The sequence below is a fragment of the Lissotriton helveticus genome, chromosome 4_1 (assembly GCF_964261635.1).
Source record: "Lissotriton helveticus chromosome 4_1, aLisHel1.1, whole genome shotgun sequence".
Lineage (NCBI taxonomy): Eukaryota > Metazoa > Chordata > Amphibia > Caudata > Salamandridae > Lissotriton > Lissotriton helveticus.
The window spans coordinates 413059654-413079078 of NC_136063.1; positions in this window are offsets into that span (position 1 = coordinate 413059654).

Here is a 19425-nt window from a genome sequence, read left to right on the forward strand (position 1 = left end):
GGTTTTGTTACCCAGAATCCCTTGCAAAGCTAAGAATTTGACCAAAAAAAACACATTTTCCTCACATTTCAATGGTGGAAAGTTCTGGAATCTGCGTGGATCAACAAATTTCCACCCACCCAGCATTCCCCCCAGATTACCCGAAAAAAATGGCACCTCACTTGCGTGGGTAGGCATAGTGGCTGCGACATGAAACAGCGCAAAACGCAACGTGGTCGCACCTCAATTTCCCAGTGAAATCTTTCCCTTTTTGGACAAAGAGACTACTTTTTGTTTTTGAGCCCTAGCTCTGCCAGCACCTAGGGAAACCTAGCAAACCTATACATTTTTGAAAACTAGACACCCAGGGGAATTCAGGATGGGGTGACTCGACTGCCTACCACCAGGTTTTGTTACCCAGAATCCCTTGCAAAGCTAAGAATTTGACAAAAAAACAAATTTTCCTCACATTTCTGTGGTGGAAAGTTCTGGAATCTGCATGGATCAACAAATTTCCACCCACCCAGCGTTCCCCCAGGTCTCCCGAAAAAAATGGTACCTCACTTGCGTCGGTAGGCATAGTGGCTGCGAGCACCTAGGGAATCCTAGCAAACCTATACATTTTTGAAAACTAGACACCCCGCAGAATTCAGGATGGGGTGACTCGACTGCCTACCACCAGGTTTTGTTACCCAGAATCCCTTGCAAAGCTAAGAATTTGACAAAAAAACACATTTTCCTCACATTTCTGTGGTGGAAAGTTCTGGAATCTGCGTGGATCAACAAATTTCCACCCACCCAGCCTTCCCCCAGGTCTCCCGAAAAAAATGGTACCTCACTTGCGTCGGTAGGCATAGTGGCTGAGACATGAAACAGCGCAAAACGCAACGTGGTCGCACCTCAATTTCTCAGTGAAATCTTGCCCTTTTTGGACGAAGAGACTACCTTTTGTTTTTGAGCCCTAGCTCTGCCAGCACCTAGGGAAACCTAGCAAGCCTATACATTTTTGAAAAGTAGACACCCAGGGGAATTCAGGATGGGGTGACTCGACTGCCTACCACCAGGTTTTGTGACCCAGAATCCCTTGCAAAGCTAAGAAATTGACAAAAAAAACACATTTTCCTCACATTTCTGTGGTGGAAAGTTCTGGAATCTGCGTGGATCAACAAATTTCCACCCACCCAGCGTTCCCCCAGGTCTCCCGAAAAAATGGTACCTCACTTGCGTGAGTAGGCATAGTGGCTGCGACATGAAACCACAAAACGCAACGTGATCGCACCTCAATTTCCCAGTGAAATCTTGCCCTTTTTGGACAAAGAGACTACCTTTTGTTTTTGAGCCCTAGCTCTGCCAGCACCTATGGGAAACCTAGCAAACCTATACATTTTTTAAAACTAGACACCCAGGGGAATTCAGGATGGGGTGACTCGACTGCCTACCACCAGGTTTTGTTACCCAGAATTCCTTGCAAAGCTAAGAATTTGACAAAAAAAAACATTTTCCTTATTTCTGTGGTGGAAAGTTCTGGAATCTGCGTGGATCAACAAATTTCCACCCACCCAGCCTTCCCCCAGGTCTCCCGAAAAAAATGGTACCTCACTTGCGTCGGTAGGCATAGTGGCTGAGACATGAAACAGCGCAAAACGCAACGTGGTCGCACCTCAATTTCTCAGTGAAATCTTGCCCTTTTTGGACAAAGAGACTACCTTTTGTTTTTGAGCCCTAGCTCTGCCAGCACCTAGGGAAACCTAGCAAGCCTATACATTTTTGAAAAGTAGACACCCAGGGGAATTCAGGATGGGGTGACTCGACTGCCTACCACCAGGTTTTGTGACCCAGAATCCCTTGCAAAGCTAAGAAATTGACAAAAAAAACACATTTTCCTCACATTTCTGTGGTGGAAAGTTCTGGAATCTGCGTGGATCAACAAATTTCCACCCACCCAGCGTTCCCCCAGGTCTCCCGAAAAAATGGTACCTCACTTGCGTGAGTAGGCATAGTGGCTGCGACATGAAACCACAAAACGCAACGTGGTCGCACCTCAATTTCCCAGTGAAATCTTGCCCTTTTTGGACAAAGAGACTACCTTTTGTTTTTGAGCCCTAGCTCTGCCAGCACCTATGGGAAACCTAGCAAACCTATACATTTTTTAAAACTAGACACCCAGGGGAATTCAGGATGGGGTGACTCGACTGCCTACCACCAGGTTTTGTTACCCAGAATTCCTTGCAAAGCTAAGAATTTGACCAAAAAAAACATTTTCCTTATTTCTGTGGTGGAAAGTTCTGGAATCTGCGTGGATCAACAAATATCCACCCACCCAGCGTTCCCCCAGGTCTGCCGAAAAAAATGGTACCTCACTTGCGTCAGTAGGCATAGGGGCTGCGACATGAAACAGCGCAAAACGCAACGTGGTCGCACCTCAATTTCCCAGTGAAATCTTGCTCTTTTTGGACAAAGAGACTACCTTTTGTTTTTGAGCCCTAGCTCTGCCAGCACCTATGGGAAACCTAGCAAACCTATACATTTTGAAAACTAGACACCCAGGGGAATTCAGGATGGGGTGACTCGACTGCCTACCACCAGGTTTTGTTACCCAGAATTCCTTGCAAAGCTAAGAATTTGACAAAAAAAAATTTCCTTATTTCTGTGGTGGAAAGTTCTGGAATCTGCGTGGATCAACAAATTTCCACCCACCCAGCCTTCCCCCAGGTCTCCCGAAAAAAATGGTACCTCACTTGCGTCGGTAGGCATAGTGGCTGAGACATGAAACAGCGCAAAACGCAACGTGGTCGCACCTCAATTTCTCAGTGAAATCTTGCCCTTTTTGGACGAAGAGACTACCTTTTGTTTTTGAGCCCTAGCTCTGCCAGCACCTAGGGAAACCTAGCAAGCCTATACATTTTTGAAAAGTAGACACCCAGGGGAATTCAGGATGGGGTGACTCGACTGCCTACCACCAGGTTTTGTGACCCAGAATCCCTTGCAAAGCTAAGAAATTGACAAAAAAAACACATTTTCCTCACATTTCTGTGGTGGAAAGTTCTGGAATCTGCGTGGATCAACAAATTTCCACCCACCCAGCGTTCCCCCAGGTCTCCCGAAAAAATGGTACCTCACTTGCGTGAGTAGGCATAGTGGCTGCGACATGAAACCACAAAACGCAACGTGATCGCACCTCAATTTCCCAGTGAAATCTTGCCCTTTTTGGACAAAGAGACTACCTTTTGTTTTTGAGCCCTAGCTCTGCCAGCACCTATGGGAAACCTAGCAAACCTATACATTTTTTAAAACTAGACACCCAGGGGAATTCAGGATGGGGTGACTCGACTGCCTACCACCAGGTTTTGTTACCCAGAATTCCTTGCAAAGCTAAGAATTTGACAAAAAAAAACATTTTCCTTATTTCTGTGGTGGAAAGTTCTGGAATCTGCGTGGATCAACAAATTTCCACCCACCCAGCCTTCCCCCAGGTCTCCCGAAAAAAATGGTACCTCACTTGCGTCGGTAGGCATAGTGGCTGAGACATGAAACAGCGCAAAACGCAACGTGGTCGCACCTCAATTTCTCAGTGAAATCTTGCCCTTTTTGGACAAAGAGACTACCTTTTGTTTTTGAGCCCTAGCTCTGCCAGCACCTAGGGAAACCTAGCAAGCCTATACATTTGTGAAAAGTAGACACCCAGGGGAATTCAGGATGGGGTGACTCGACTGCCTACCACCAGGTTTTGTGACCCAGAATCCCTTGCAAAGCTAAGAAATTGACAAAAAAAACACATTTTCCTCACATTTCTGTGGTGGAAAGTTCTGTAATCTGCGTGGATCAACAAATTTCCACCCACCCAGCGTTCCCCCAGGTCTGCCGAAAAAAATGGTACCTCACTTGCGTCAGTAGGCATAGGGGCTGCGACATGAAACAGCGCAAAACGCAACGTGGTCGCACCTCAATTTCCCAGTGAAATCTTGCCCTTTTTGGACAAAGAGACTACCTTTAGTTTTTGAGCCCTAGCTCTGCCAGCACCTAGGGAAACCTAGCAAACCTATACATTTTTGAAAACTAGACACCCAGGGGAATTCAGGATGGGGTGACTCGACTGCCTACCACCAGGTTTTGTTACCCAATATCCCTTGCAAAGCTAAGAAATTGACAAACAAAACACATTTTCCTCACATTTTTGTGGTGGAAAGTTCTGGAATCTGCGTGGATCAACAAATTTCGACCCACCCAGCGTTCCCCCAGGTCTTTCAAAGAAAATGGTACCTCACTTGCGTGGGTAGGCATAGTGGCTGCGACATGAAACAGCGCAAAACGCAACGTGGTCGCACCTCGATTTCCCAGTGAAATCTTGCCCTTTTTGGACAAAGAGACTACCTTTTGTTTTTGAGCCCTAGCTCTGCCAGCACCTAGGGAAACCTAGCAAACCTATACATTTTTGAAAACTAGACACCCATGGGAATTCAGGATGGGGTGACTCGACTGCCTACCACCAGGTTTTGTTACCCAGAATCCCTTGCAAAACTAAGAAATTGACAAAAAAACACATTTTCCTCACATTTCTGTGGTGGAAAGTTCTGGAATCTGCGTGGATCAACAAATTTCCACCCACCCAGCGTTCCCCCAGGTCTCCCGAAAAAAATGGTACCTCACTTGCGTGGGTAGGCATAGTGGCTGCAACATGAAACATCGCAAAACACAACGTGGTAGCACCTCAATTTCCCAGTGAAATCCTGCCCTTTTTGGACAAAGAGACTACCTTTTGTTTTTGAGCCCTAGCTCTGCCAGCACCTAGGGTAACCTAGCAAACCTATACATTTTTTAAAACTAGACACCCAGGGGAATTTAGGATGGGGTGACTCGACTGCCTACCACCAGGTTTTGTTACCCACAATCCCTTGCAAAACTAAGAAATTGACAAAAAAAACAAATTTTCCTCACATTTCTGTGGTGGAAAGTTCTGGAATCTGCGTGGGTCAACAAATTTCCACCCACCCAGCGTTCCCCCAGGTCTCCCGAAAAAATGGTACCTCACTTGCGTGGGTAGGCATAGTGGCTGCAACATGAAACATCGCAAAACGCAACGTGGTAGCACCTCAATTTCCCAGTGAAATCCTGCCCTTTTTGGACAAAGAGACTACCTTTTGTTTTTGAGCCCTAGCTCTGCCAGCACCTAGGGTAACCTAGCAAACCTATACATTTTTTAAAACTAGACACCCAGGGGAATTCAGGATGGGGTGACTCGACTGCCTACCACCAGGTTTTGTTACCCAGAATCCCTTGCAAAGCTAAGAATTTGACCAAAAACAACACATTTTCCTCACATTTCTGTGGTGGAAAGTTCTGGAATCTGCGTGGATCAACAAATGTCCACCCACCCAGCGTTCCCCCAGATTTCCCGAAAAAAATGGTACCTCACTTGCGTGGGTAGGCATAGTGGCTGCGACATGAAACAGCGCAAAATGCAACGTGGTCGCACTTCAATTTCCTAGTGAAATCTTGCCCTTTTTGGACAAAGAGACTACCTTTTGTTTTTGAGCCCTAGCTCTGCCAGCACCTAGGGAAACCTAGCAAACCTATACATTTTTTAAAACTAGACACCCAGGAGAATTCAGGATGGGGTGACTCGACTGCCTACCACCAGGTTTTGTTACCCAGAATCCCTTGCAAAGCTAAGAATTTGACCAAAAAAAACACATTTTCCTCACATTTCAATGGTGGAAAGTTCTGGAATCTGCGTGGATCAACAAATTTCCACCCACCCAGCATTCCCCCCAGATTACCCGAAAAAAATGGCACCTCACTTGCGTGGGTAGGCATAGTGGCTGCGACATGAAACAGCGCAAAACGCAACGTGGTCGCACCTCAATTTCCCAGTGAAATCTTTCCCTTTTTGGACAAAGAGACTACTTTTTGTTTTTGAGCCCTAGCTCTGCCAGCACCTAGGGAAACCTAGCAAACCTATACATTTTTGAAAACTAGACACCCAGGGGAATTCAGGATGGGGTGACTCGACTGCCTACCACCAGGTTTTGTTACCCAGAATCCCTTGCAAAGCTAAGAATTTGACAAAAAAACAAATTTTCCTCACATTTCTGTGGTGGAAAGTTCTGGAATCTGCATGGATCAACAAATTTCCACCCACCCAGCGTTCCCCCAGGTCTCCCGAAAAAAATGGTACCTCACTTGCGTCGGTAGGCATAGTGGCTGCGAGCACCTAGGGAATCCTAGCAAACCTATACATTTTTGAAAACTAGACACCCCGCAGAATTCAGGATGGGGTGACTCGACTGCCTACCACCAGGTTTTGTTACCCAGAATCCCTTGCAAAGCTAAGAATTTGACAAAAAAACACATTTTCCTCACATTTCTGTGGTGGAAAGTTCTGAAATCTGCGCGGATCAACAAATTTCCACCCACCCAGCGTTCCCCCCAGATTACCCGAAAAAAATGGTACCTCACTTGCGTGGGTAGGCATAGTGGCTGCGACATGAAACAGCGCAAAACGCAACGTGGTCGCACCTCAATTTCCCAGTGAAATCTTGCCCTTTTTGGACAAAGAGACTACTTTTTGTTTTTGAGCCCTAGCTCTGCCAGCACCTATGGAAAACCTAGCAAACCTATACATTTTTGAAAACTAGACACCCAGGGGAATTCAGGATGGGGTGACTCGACTGCCTACCACCAGGTTTTGTTACCCAGAATCCCTTGCAAAGCTAAGAATTTGACAAAAAAAACACATTTTTCTCACATTTCCGTGGTGGAAAGTTCTGGAATCTGCGTGGATCAACAAATTTCCACCCACCCAGCGTTCCCCCAGGTCTCCCGAAAAAAATGGTACCTCACTTGCGTGAGTAGGCATAGTGGCTGTGCCATGAAACAGCGCAAAACGCAACGTGGTCGCACCTCGATTTCCCAGTGAAATTTTGCCCTTTTTGGACAAAAAGACTACCTTTTGTTTTTGAGCCCTAGCTCTGCCAGCACCTAGGGAAACCTAGCAAACCTATACATTTTTGAAAACTAGACACCCAGGGGAATTCAGGATGGGGTGACTCGACTGCCTACCACCAGGTTTTGTTACCCAGAATCCCTTGCAAAGCTAAGAATTTGACAAAAAAAACAAATTTTCCTCACATTTCTGTGGTGGAAAGTTCTGGAATCTGCGTGGATAAACACATTTCCACCCACCCAGCGTTCCCCCAGATTTCCCCAAAAAAATGGTACCTCACTTGCGTGGGTAGGCATAGTGGCTGCGACATGAAACAGCGCAAAACGCAACGTGGTCGCACCTCAATTTCCCAGTGAAATCCTGCCCTTTTTGGACAAAAAGACTACCTTTTGTTTTTGAGCCCTAGCTCTGCCTGCACCTAGGGAAACCTAGCAAACCTATACATTTTTGAAAACTAGACACCCAGGGGAATTCAGGATGGGGTGACTCGACTGCCTATCACCAGGTTTTGTTACCCAGAATCCCTTGCAAAGCTAAGAATTTGACAAAAAAAACACATTTTCCTCACATTTCTGTGGTGGAAAGTTCTGGAATCAGCGTGGATCAACAAATTTCCACCCACCCAGCGTTCCCCCAGGTCTCCGGAAAAAATGGTACCTCACTTGCGTGAGTAGGCATAGTGGCTGCGACATGAAACCACAAAACGCAACGTGGTCGCACCTCAATTTCCCAGTGAAATCTTGCCCTTTTTGGACAAAGAGACTACCTTTTGTTTTTGAGCCCTAGCTCTGCCAGCACCTAGGGAAACCTAGCAAGCCTATACATTTTTTTAAAACTAGACACCCAGGGGAATTCAGGATGGGGTGACTCGACTGCCTACCACCAGGTTTTGTGACCCAGAATCCCTTGCAAACTAAGAAATTGACAAAAAAAATTTTTTCCTTATTTCTGTGGTGGAAAGTTCTGGAATCTGCGTGGATCAACAAATTTCCACCCACCCAGCGTTCCCCCAGGTCTGCCGAAAAAAATGGTACCTCACTTGCGTCGGTAGGCATAGTGGCTGAGACATGAAACAGCGCAAAACGCAATGTGGTCGCACCTCAATTTCTCAGTGAAATCTTGCCCTTTTTGGACAAAGAGACTACCTTTTGTTTTTGAGCCCTAGCTCTGCCAGCACCTAGGGAAACCTAGCAAACCTATACATTTTTGAAAACTAGACACCCAGGGGAATTCAGGATGGGGTGACTCGACTGCCTACCACCAGGTTTTGTTACCTACCCAATATCCCTTGCAAAGCTAAGAAATTGACAAACAAAACACATTTTCCTCACATTTCTGTAGTGGAAAGTTCTGGAATCTGCGTGGATCAACAAATTTCCACCCACCCAGCGTTCCCCCAGGTCTCCCGAAGAAAATGGTACCTCACTTGCGTGGGTAGGCATAGTGGCTGCGACATGAAACAGCGCAAAACGCAACGTGGTCGCACCTCAATTTCCCAGTGAAATCTTGCCCTTTTTGGACAAAGAGACTACCTTTTGTTTTTGAGCCCTAGCTCTGCCAGCACCTAGGGAAACCTAGCAAACCTATACATTTTTGAAAACTAGACACCCATGGGAATTCAGGATGGGGTGACTCGACTGCCTACCACCAGGTTTTGTTACCCAGAATCCCTTGCAAAACTAAGAAATTGACAAAAAAACACATTTTCCTCACATTTCTGTGGTGGAAAGTTCTGGAATCTGCGTGGATCAACAAATTTCCACCCACCCAGCGTTCCCCCAGGTCTCCCGAAAAAATGGTACCTCACTTGCGTGAGTAGGCATAGTGGCTGCGACATGAAACCACAAAACGCAACGTGGTCGCACCTCAATTTCCCAGTGAAATCTTGCCCTTTTTGGACAAAGAGACTACCTTTTGTTTTTGAGCCCTAGCTCTGCTAGCACCTAGGGAAACCTAGCAAACCTATACATTTTTGAAAACTAGACACCCAGGGGAATTTAGGATGGGGTGACTCGACTGCCTACCACCAGGTTTTGTTACCCAGAATCCCTTGCAAAGCTAAGAATTTGACAAAAAAAACACATTTTCCTCACATTTCTGTGGTGGAAAGTTCTGGAATCTGCGTGGATCAACAAATTTCCACCCACCCAGCGTTCCCCCAGGTCTCCCGAAAAAAATGGTACCTCACTTGCGTGGGTAGGCATAGTGACTGCGACATGAAACAGCGCAAAACGCAACGTGGTCGCACCTCAATTTCCCAGTGAAATCTTGCCCTTTTTGGACAAAGAGACTACCTTTTGTTTTTGAGCCCTAGCTCTGCCAGCACCTAGGGAAACCTAGCAAACCTATATATTTTTTAAAACTAGACACCCAGGAGAATTCAGGATGGGGTGACTCGACTGCCTACCACCAGGTTTTGTTACCCAGAATCCCTTGCAAAGCTAAGAATTTGACCAAAAAAAACACATTTTCCTCACATTTCTGTGGTGGAAAGTTCTGAAATCTGCGCGGATCAACAAATTTCCACCCACCCAGCGTTCCCCCCAGATTACCCGAAAAAAATGGTACCTCACTTGCGTGGGTAGGCATAGTGGCTGCAACATGAAACATCGCAAAACACAACGTGGTAGCACCTCAATTTCCCAGTGAAATCCTGCCCTTTTTGGACAAAGAGACTACCTTTTGTTTTTGAGCCCTAGCTCTGCCAGCACCTAGGGTAACCTAGCAAACCTATAAATTTTTTAAAACTAGACACCCAGGGGAATTCAGGATGGGGTGACTCGACTGCCTACTACCAGGTTTTGTTACCCAGAATCCCTTGCAAAGCTACGAATTTGACCAAAAAAAACACATTTTCCTCACATTTCTGGAAATTTCTGTGGTGGAAAGTTCTGGAATCTGCGTGGATCAACAAATTTCCACCCACCCAGCCTTCCCCCAGGTCTCCCGAAAAAAATGGTACCTCACTTGCGTCGGTAGGCATAGTGGCTGAGACATGAAACAGCGCAAAACGCAACGTGGTCGCACCTCAATTTCTCAGTGAAATCTTGCCCTTTTTGGACAAAGAGACTACCTTTTGTTTTTGAGCCCTAGCTCTGCCAGCACCTAGGGAAACCTAGCAAGCCTATACATTTTTGAAAAGTAGACACCCAGGGGAATTCAGGATGGGGTGACTCGACTGCCTACCACCAGGTTTTGTGACCCAGAATCCCTTGCAAAGCTAAGAAATTGACAAAAAAAACACATTTTCCTCACATTTCTGTGGTGGAAAGTTCTGTAATCTGCGTGGATCAACAAATTTCCACCCACCCAGCGTTCCCCCAGGTCTGCCGAAAAAAATGGTACCTCACTTGCGTCAGTAGGCATAGGGGCTGCGACATGAAACAGCGCAAAACGCAACGTGGTCGCACCTCAATTTCCCAGTGAAATCTTGCCCTTTTTGGACAAAGAGACTACCTTTAGTTTTTGAGCCCTAGCTCTGCCAGCACCTAGGGAAACCTAGCAAACCTATACATTTTTGAAAACTAGACACCCAGGGGAATTCAGGATGGGGTGACTCGACTGCCTACCACCAGGTTTTATTACCCAATATCCCTTGCAAAGCTAAGAAATTGACAAACAAAACACATTTTCCTCACATTTTTGTGGTGGAAAGTTCTGGAATCTGCGTGGATCAACAAATTTCGACCCACCCAGCGTTCCCCCAGGTCTTTCAAAGAAAATGGTACCTCACTTGCGTGGGTAGGCATAGTGGCTGCGACATGAAACAGCGCAAAACGCAACGTGGTCGCACCTCGATTTCCCAGTGAAATCTTGCCCTTTTTGGACAAAGAGACTACCTTTTGTTTTTGAGCCCTAGCTCTGCCAGCACCTAGGGAAACCTAGCAAACCTATACATTTTTGAAAACTAGACACCCATGGGAATTCAGGATGGGGTGACTCGACTGCCTACCACCAGGTTTTGTTACCCAGAATCCCTTGCAAAACTAAGAAATTGACAAAAAAACACATTTTCCTCACATTTCTGTGGTGGAAAGTTCTGGAATCTGCGTGGATCAACAAATTTCCACCCACCCAGCGTTCCCCCAGGTCTCCCGAAAAAAATGGTACCTCACTTGCGTGGGTAGGCATAGTGGCTGCAACATGAAACATCGCAAAACACAACGTGGTAGCACCTCAATTTCCCAGTGAAATCCTGCCCTTTTTGGACAAAGAGACTACCTTTTGTTTTTGAGCCCTAGCTCTGCCAGCACCTAGGGTAACCTAGCAAACCTATACATTTTTTAAAACTAGACACCCAGGGGAATTTAGGATGGGGTGACTCGACTGCCTACCACCAGGTTTTGTTACCCACAATCCCTTGCAAAACTAAGAAATTGACAAAAAAAACAAATTTTCCTCACATTTCTGTGGTGGAAAGTTCTGGAATCTGCGTGGGTCAACAAATTTCCACCCACCCAGCGTTCCCCCAGGTCTCCCGAAAAAAATGGTACCTCACTTGCGTGGGTAGGCATAGTGGCTGCAACATGAAACATCGCAAAACGCAACGTGGTAGCACCTCAATTTCCCAGTGAAATCCTGCCCTTTTTGGACAAAGAGACTACCTTTTGTTTTTGAGCCCTAGCTCTGCCAGCACCTAGGGTAACCTAGCAAACCTATACATTTTTTAAAACTAGACACCCAGGGGAATTCAGGATGGGGTGACTCGACTGCCTACCACCAGGTTTTGTTACCCAGAATCCCTTGCAAAGCTAAGAATTTGACCAAAAACAACACATTTTCCTCACATTTCTGTGGTGGAAAGTTCTGGAATCTGCGTGGATCAACAAATGTCCACCCACCCAGCGTTCCCCCAGATTTCCCGAAAAAAATGGTACCTCACTTGCGTGGGTAGGCATAGTGGCTGCGACATGAAACAGCGCAAAATGCAACGTGGTCGCACTTCAATTTCCTAGTGAAATCTTGCCCTTTTTGGACAAAGAGACTACCTTTTGTTTTTGAGCCCTAGCTCTGCCAGCACCTAGGGAAACCTAGCAAACCTATAAATTTTTTAAAACTAGACACCCAGGAGAATTCAGGATGGGGTGACTCGACTGCCTACCACCAGGTTTTGTTACCCAGAATCCCTTGCAAAGCTAAGAATTTGACCAAAAAAACACATTTTCCTCACATTTCAATGGTGGAAAGTTCTGGAATCTGCGTGGATCAACAAATTTCCACCCACCCAGCATTCCCCCCAGATTACCCGAAAAAAATGGCACCTCACTTGCGTGGGTAGGCATAGTGGCTGCGACATGAAACAGCGCAAAACGCAACGTGGTCGCACCTCAATTTCCCAGTGAAATCTTTCCCTTTTTGGACAAAGAGACTACTTTTTGTTTTTGAGCCCTAGCTCTGCCAGCACCTAGGGAAACCTAGCAAACCTATACATTTTTGAAAACTAGACACCCAGGGGAATTCAGGATGGGGTGACTCGACTGCCTACCACCAGGTTTTGTTACCCAGAATCCCTTGCAAAGCTAAGAATTTGACAAAAAAACACATTTTCCTCACATTTCTGTGGTGGAAAGTTCTGGAATCTGCATGGATCAACAAATTTCCACCCACCCAGCGTTCCCCCAGGTCTCCCGAAAAAAATGGTACCTCACTTGCGTCGGTAGGCATAGTGGCTGCGAGCACCTAGGGAATCCTAGCAAACCTATACATTTTTGAAAACTAGACACCCCGCAGAATTCAGGATGGGGTGACTCGACTGCCTACCACCAGGTTTTGTTACCCAGAATCCCTTGCAAAGCTAAGAATTTGACAAAAAAACACATTTTCCTCACATTTCTGTGGTGGAAAGTTCTGGAATCTGCGTGGATCAACAAATTTCCACCCACCCAGCGTTCCCCCAGATTACCCGAAAAAAATGGTACCTCACTTGCGTGGGTAGGCATAGTGGCTGCGACATGAAACAGCGCAAAACGCAACGTGGTCGCACCTCAATTTCCCAGTGAAATCTTGCCCTTTTTGGACAAAGAGACTACCTTTTGTTTTTGAGCCCTAGCTCTGCTAGCACCTAGGGAAACCTAGCAAACCTATACATTTTTGAAAACTAGACACCCAGGGGAATTTAGGATGGGGTGACTCGACTGCCTACCACCAGGTTTTGTTACCCAGAATCCCTTGCAAAGCTAAGAATTTGACAAAAAAAACACATTTTCCTCACATTTCTGTGGTGGAAAGTTCTGGAATCTGCGTGGATCAACAAATTTCCACCCACCCAGCGTTCCCCCAGGTCTCCCGAAAAAAATGGTACCTCACTTGCGTGGGTAGGCATAGTGACTGCGACATGAAACAGCGCAAAACGCAACGTGGTCGCACCTCAATTTCCCAGTGAAATCTTGCCCTTTTTGGACAAAGAGACTACCTTTTGTTTTTGAGCCCTAGCTCTGCCAGCACCTAGGGAAACCTAGCAAACCTATATATTTTTTAAAACTAGACACCCAGGAGAATTCAGGATGGGGTGACTCGACTGCCTACCACCAGGTTTTGTTACCCAGAATCCCTTGCAAAGCTAAGAATTTGACCAAAAAAAACACATTTTCCTCACATTTCTGTGGTGGAAGTTCTGAAATCTGCGCGGATCAACAAATTTCCACCCACCCAGCGTTCCCCCCAGATTACCCGAAAAAAATGGTACCTCACTTGCGTGGGTAGGCATAGTGGCTGCGACATGAAACAGCGCAAAACGCAACGTGGTCGCACCTCGATTTCCCAGTGAAAGTTTGCCCTTTTTGGACAAAGAGACTACCTTTTGTTTTTGAGCCCTAGCTCTGCCAGCACCTAGGGAAACCTAGCAAACCTATACATTTTTGAAAACTAGACACCCAGGGGAATTCAGGATGGGGTGACTCGACTGCCTACCACCAGGTTTTGTTACCCAGAATCCCTTGCAAAGCTAAGAATTTGACAAAAAAAACAAATTTTCCTCACATTTCTGTGGTGGAAAGTTCTGGAATCTGCGTGGATAAACACATTTCCACCCACCCAGCGTTCCCCCAGATTTCCCCAAAAAAATGGTACCTCACTTGCGTGGGTAGGCATAGTGGCTGCGACATGAAACAGCGCAAAACGCAACATGGTCGCACCTCAATTTCCCAGTGAAATCCTGCCCTTTTTGGACAAAAAGACTACCTTTTGTTTTTGAGCCCTAGCTCTGCCAGCACCTAGGGAAACCTAGCAAGCCTATACATTTTTTTAAAACTAGACACCCAGGGGAATTCAGGATGGGGTGACTCGACTGCCTACCACCAGGTTTTGTGACCCAGAATCCCTTGCAAACTAAGAAATTGACAAAAAAAACATTTTCCTTATTTCTGTGGTGGAAAGTTCTGGAATCTGCGTGGATCAACAAATTTCCACCCACCCAGCGTTCCCCCAGGTCTGCCGAAAAAAATGGTACCTCACTTGCGTCGGTAGGCATAGTGGCTGAGACATGAAACAGCGCAAAACGCAATGTGGTCGCACCTCAATTTCTCAGTGAAATCTTGCCCTTTTTGGACAAAGAGACTACCTTTTGTTTTTGAGCCCTAGCTCTGCCAGCACCTAGGGAAACCTAGCAAACCTATACATTTTTGAAAACTAGACACCCAGGGGAATTCAGGATGGGGTGACTCGACTGCCTACCACCAGGTTTTGTTACCTACCCAATATCCCTTGCAAAGCTAAGAAATTGACAAACAAAACACATTTTCCTCACATTTCTGTAGTGGAAAGTTCTGGAATCTGCGTGGATCAACAAATTTCCACCCACCCAGCGTTCCCCCAGGTCTCCCGAAGAAAATGGTACCTCACTTGCGTGGGTAGGCATAGTGGCTGCGACATGAAACAGCGCAAAACGCAACGTGGTCGCACCTCAATTTCCCAGTGAAATCTTGCCCTTTTTGGACAAAGAGACTACCTTTTGTTTTTGAGCCCTAGCTCTGCCAGCACCTAGGGAAACCTAGCAAACCTATACATTTTTGAAAACTAGACACCCATGGGAATTCAGGATGGGGTGACTCGACTGCCTACCACCAGGTTTTGTTACCCAGAATCCCTTGCAAAACTAAGAAATTGACAAAAAAACACATTTTCCTCACATTTCTGTGGTGGAAAGTTCTGGAATCTGCGTGGATCAACAAATTTCCACCCACCCAGCGTTCCCCCAGGTCTCCCGAAAAAATGGTACCTCACTTGCGTGAGTAGGCATAGTGGCTGCGACATGAAACCACAAAACGCAACGTGGTCGCACCTCAATTTCCCAGTGAAATCTTGCCCTTTTTGGACAAAGAGACTACCTTTTGTTTTTTGAGCCCTAGCTCTGCCAGCACCTAGGGAAACCTAGCAAGCCTATACATTTTTTAAAACTAGACACCCAGGGGAATTCAGGATGGGGTGACTCGACTGCCTACCACCAGGTTTTGTGACCCAGAATCCCTTGCAAAGCTAAGAAATTGACAAAAAAACACATTTTCCTCACATTTCTGTGGTGGAAAGTTCTGGAATCTGCGTGTATCAACAAATTTCCACCCACCCAGCGTTCCCCCAGGTCTCCCGAAAAAATGGTACCTCACTTGCGTGAGTAGGCATAGTGGCTGCGACATGAAACCACAAAACGCAACGTGGTCGCACCTCAATTTCCCAGTGAAATCTTGCCCTTTTTGGACAAAGAGACTACCTTTTGTTTTTGAGCCCTAGCTCTGCCAGCACCTATGGGAAACCTAGCAAACCTATACATTTTTTAAAACTAGACTCCCAGGGGAATTCAGGATGGGGTGACTCGACTGCCTACCACCAGGTTTTGTTACCCAGAATTCCTTGCAAAGCTAAGAATTTGACTAAAAAAACATTTTCCTTATTTCTGTGGTGGAAAGTTCTGGAATCTGCGTGGATCAACAAATTTCCACCCACCCAGCCTTCCCCCAGGTCTCCCGAAAAAAATGGTACCTCACTTGCGTCGGTAGGCATAGTGGCTGAGACATAAAACAGCGCAAAACGCAACGTGGTCGCACCTCAATTTCTCAGTGAAATCTTGCCCTTTTTGGACAAAGAGACTACCTTTTGTTTTTGAGCCCTAGCTCTGCCAGCACCTAGGGAAACCTAGCAAGCCTATACATTTTTTAAAACTAGACACCCAGGGGAATTTAGGATGGGGTGACTCGACTGCCTACCACCAGGTTTTGTTACCCACAATCCCTTGCAAAACTAAGAAATTGACAAAAAAAACAAATTTTCCTCACATTTCTGTGGTGGAAAGTTCTGGAATCTGCGTGGGTCAACAAATTTCCACCCACCCAGCGTTCCCCCAGGTCTCCCGAAAAAAATGGTACCTCACTTGCGTGGGTAGGCATAGTGGCTGCAACATGAAACATCGCAAAACGCAACGTGGTAGCACCTCAATTTCCCAGTGAAATCCTGCCCTTTTTGGACAAAGAGACTACCTTTTGTTTTTGAGCCCTAGCTCTGCCAGCACCTAGGGTAACCTAGCAAACCTATACATTTTTTAAAACTAGACACCCAGGGGAATTCAGGATGGGGTGACTCGACTGCCTACCACCAGGTTTTGTTACCCAGAATCCCTTGCAAAGCTAAGAATTTGACCAAAAACAACACATTTTCCTCACATTTCTGTGGTGGAAAGTTCTGGAATCTGCGTGGATCAACAAATGTCCACCCACCCAGCGTTCCCCCAGATTTCCCGAAAAAAATGGTACCTCACTTGCGTGGGTAGGCATAGTGGCTGCGACATGAAACAGCGCAAAATGCAACGTGGTCGCACTTCAATTTCCTAGTGAAATCTTGCCCTTTTTGGACAAAGAGACTACCTTTTGTTTTTGAGCCCTAGCTCTGCCAGCACCTAGGGAAACCTAGCAAACCTATACATTTTTGAAAACTAGACACCCAGGGGAATTCAGGATGGGGTGACTCGACTGCCTACCACCAGGTTTTGTTACCCAGAATCCCTTGCAAAGCTAAGAATTTGACAAAAAAACAAATTTTCCTCACATTTCTGTGGTGGAAAGTTCTGGAATCTGCATGGATCAACAAATTTCCACCCACCCAGCGTTCCCCCAGGTCTCCCGAAAAAAATGGTACCTCACTTGCGTCGGTAGGCATAGTGGCTGCGAGCACCTAGGGAATCCTAGCAAACCTATACATTTTTGAAAACTAGACACCCCGCAGAATTCAGGATGGGGTGACTCGACTGCCTACCACCAGGTTTTGTTACCCAGAATCCCTTGCAAAGCTAAGAATTTGACAAAAAAACACATTTTCCTCACATTTCTGTGGTGGAAAGTTCTGGAATCTGCGTGGATCAACAAATTTCCACCCACCCAGCCTTCCCCCAGGTCTCCCGAAAAAAATGGTACCTCACTTGCGTCGGTAGGCATAGTGGCTGAGACATGAAACAGCGCAAAACGCAACGTGGTCGCACCTCAATTTCTCAGTGAAATCTTGCCCTTTTTGGACGAAGAGACTACCTTTTGTTTTTGAGCCCTAGCTCTGCCAGCACCTAGGGAAACCTAGCAAGCCTATACATTTTTGAAAAGTAGACACCAAGGGGAATTCAGGATGGGGTGACTCGACTGCCTACCACCAGGTTTTGTGACCCAGAATCCCTTGCAAAGCTAAGAAATTGACAAAAAAAACACATTTTCCTCACATTTCTGTGGTGGAAAGTTCTGGAATCTGCGTGGATCAACAAATTTCCACCCACCCAGCGTTCCCCCAGGTCTCCCGAAAAAATGGTACCTCACTTGCGTGAGTAGGCATAGTGGCTGCGACATGAAACCACAAAACGCAACGTGATCGCACCTCAATTTCCCAGTGAAATCTTGCCCTTTTTGGACAAAGAGACTACCTTTTGTTTTTGAGCCCTAGCTCTGCCAGCACCTATGGGAAACCTAGCAAACCTATACATTTTTTAAAACTAGACACCCAGGGGAATTCAGGATGGGGTGACTCGACTGCCTACCACCAGGTTTTGTTACCCAGAATTCCTTGCAAAGCTAAGAATTTGACAAAAAAAAACATTTTCCTTATTTCTGTGGTGGAAAGTTCTGGAATCTGCGTGGATCAACAAATTTCCACCCACCCAGCCTTCCCCCAGGTCTCCCGAAAAAAATGGTACCTCACTTGCGTCGGTAGGCATAGTGGCTGAGACATGAAACAGCGCAAAACGCAACGTGGTCGCACCTCAATTTCTCAGTGAAATCTTGCCCTTTTTGGACAAAGAGACTACCTTTTGTTTTTGAGCCCTAGCTCTGCCAGCACCTAGGGAAACCTAGCAAGCCTATACATTTTTGAAAAGTAGACACCCAGGGGAATTCAGGATGGGGTGACTCGACTGCCTACCACCAGGTTTTGTGACCCAGAATCCCTTGCAAAGCTAAGAAATTGACAAAAAAAACACATTTTCCTCACATTTCTGTGGTGGAAAGTTCTGTAATCTGCGTGGATCAACAAATTTCCACCCACCCAGCGTTCCCCCAGGTCTGCCGAAAAAAATGGTACCTCACTTGCGTCAGTAGGCATAGGGGCTGCGACATGAAACAGCGCAAAACGCAACGTGGTCGCACCTCAATTTCCCAGTGAAATCTTGCCCTTTTTGGACAAAGAGACTACCTTTAGTTTTTGAGCCCTAGCTCTGCCAGCACCTAGGGAAACCTAGCAAACCTATACATTTTTGAAAACTAGACACCCAGGGGAATTCAGGATGGGGTGACTCGACTGCCTACCACCAGGTTTTATTACCCAATATCCCTTGCAAAGCTAAGAAATTGACAAACAAAACACATTTTCCTCACATTTTTGTGGTGGAAAGTTCTGGAATCTGCGTGGATCAACAAATTTCGACCCACCCAGCGTTCCCCCAGGTCTTTCAAAGAAAATGGTACCTCACTTGCGTGGGTAGGCATAGTGGCTGCGACATGAAACAGCGCAAAACGCAACGTGGTCGCACCTCGATTTCCCAGTGAAATCTTGCCCTTTTTGGACAAAGAGACTACCTTTTGTTTTTGAGCCCTAGCTCTGCCAGCACCTAGGGAAACCTAGCAAACCTATACATTTTTGAAAACTAGACACCCATGGGAATTCAGGATGGGGTCACTCGACTGCCTACCACCAGGTTTTGTTACCCAGAATCCCTTGCAAAACTAAGAAATTGACAAAAAAACACATTTTCCTCACATTTCTGTGGTGGAAAGTTCTGGAATCTGCGTGGATCAACAAATTTCCACCCACCCAGCGTTCCCCCAGGTCTCCCGAAAAAAATGGTACCTCACTTGCGTGGGTAGGCATAGTGGCTGCAACATGAAACATCGCAAAACACAACGTGGTAGCACCTCAATTTCCCAGTGAAATCCTGCCCTTTTTGGACAAAGAGACTACCTTTTGTTTTTGAGCCCTAGCTCTGCCAGCACCTAGGGTAACCTAGCAAACCTATACATTTTTTAAAACTAGACACCCAGGGGAAT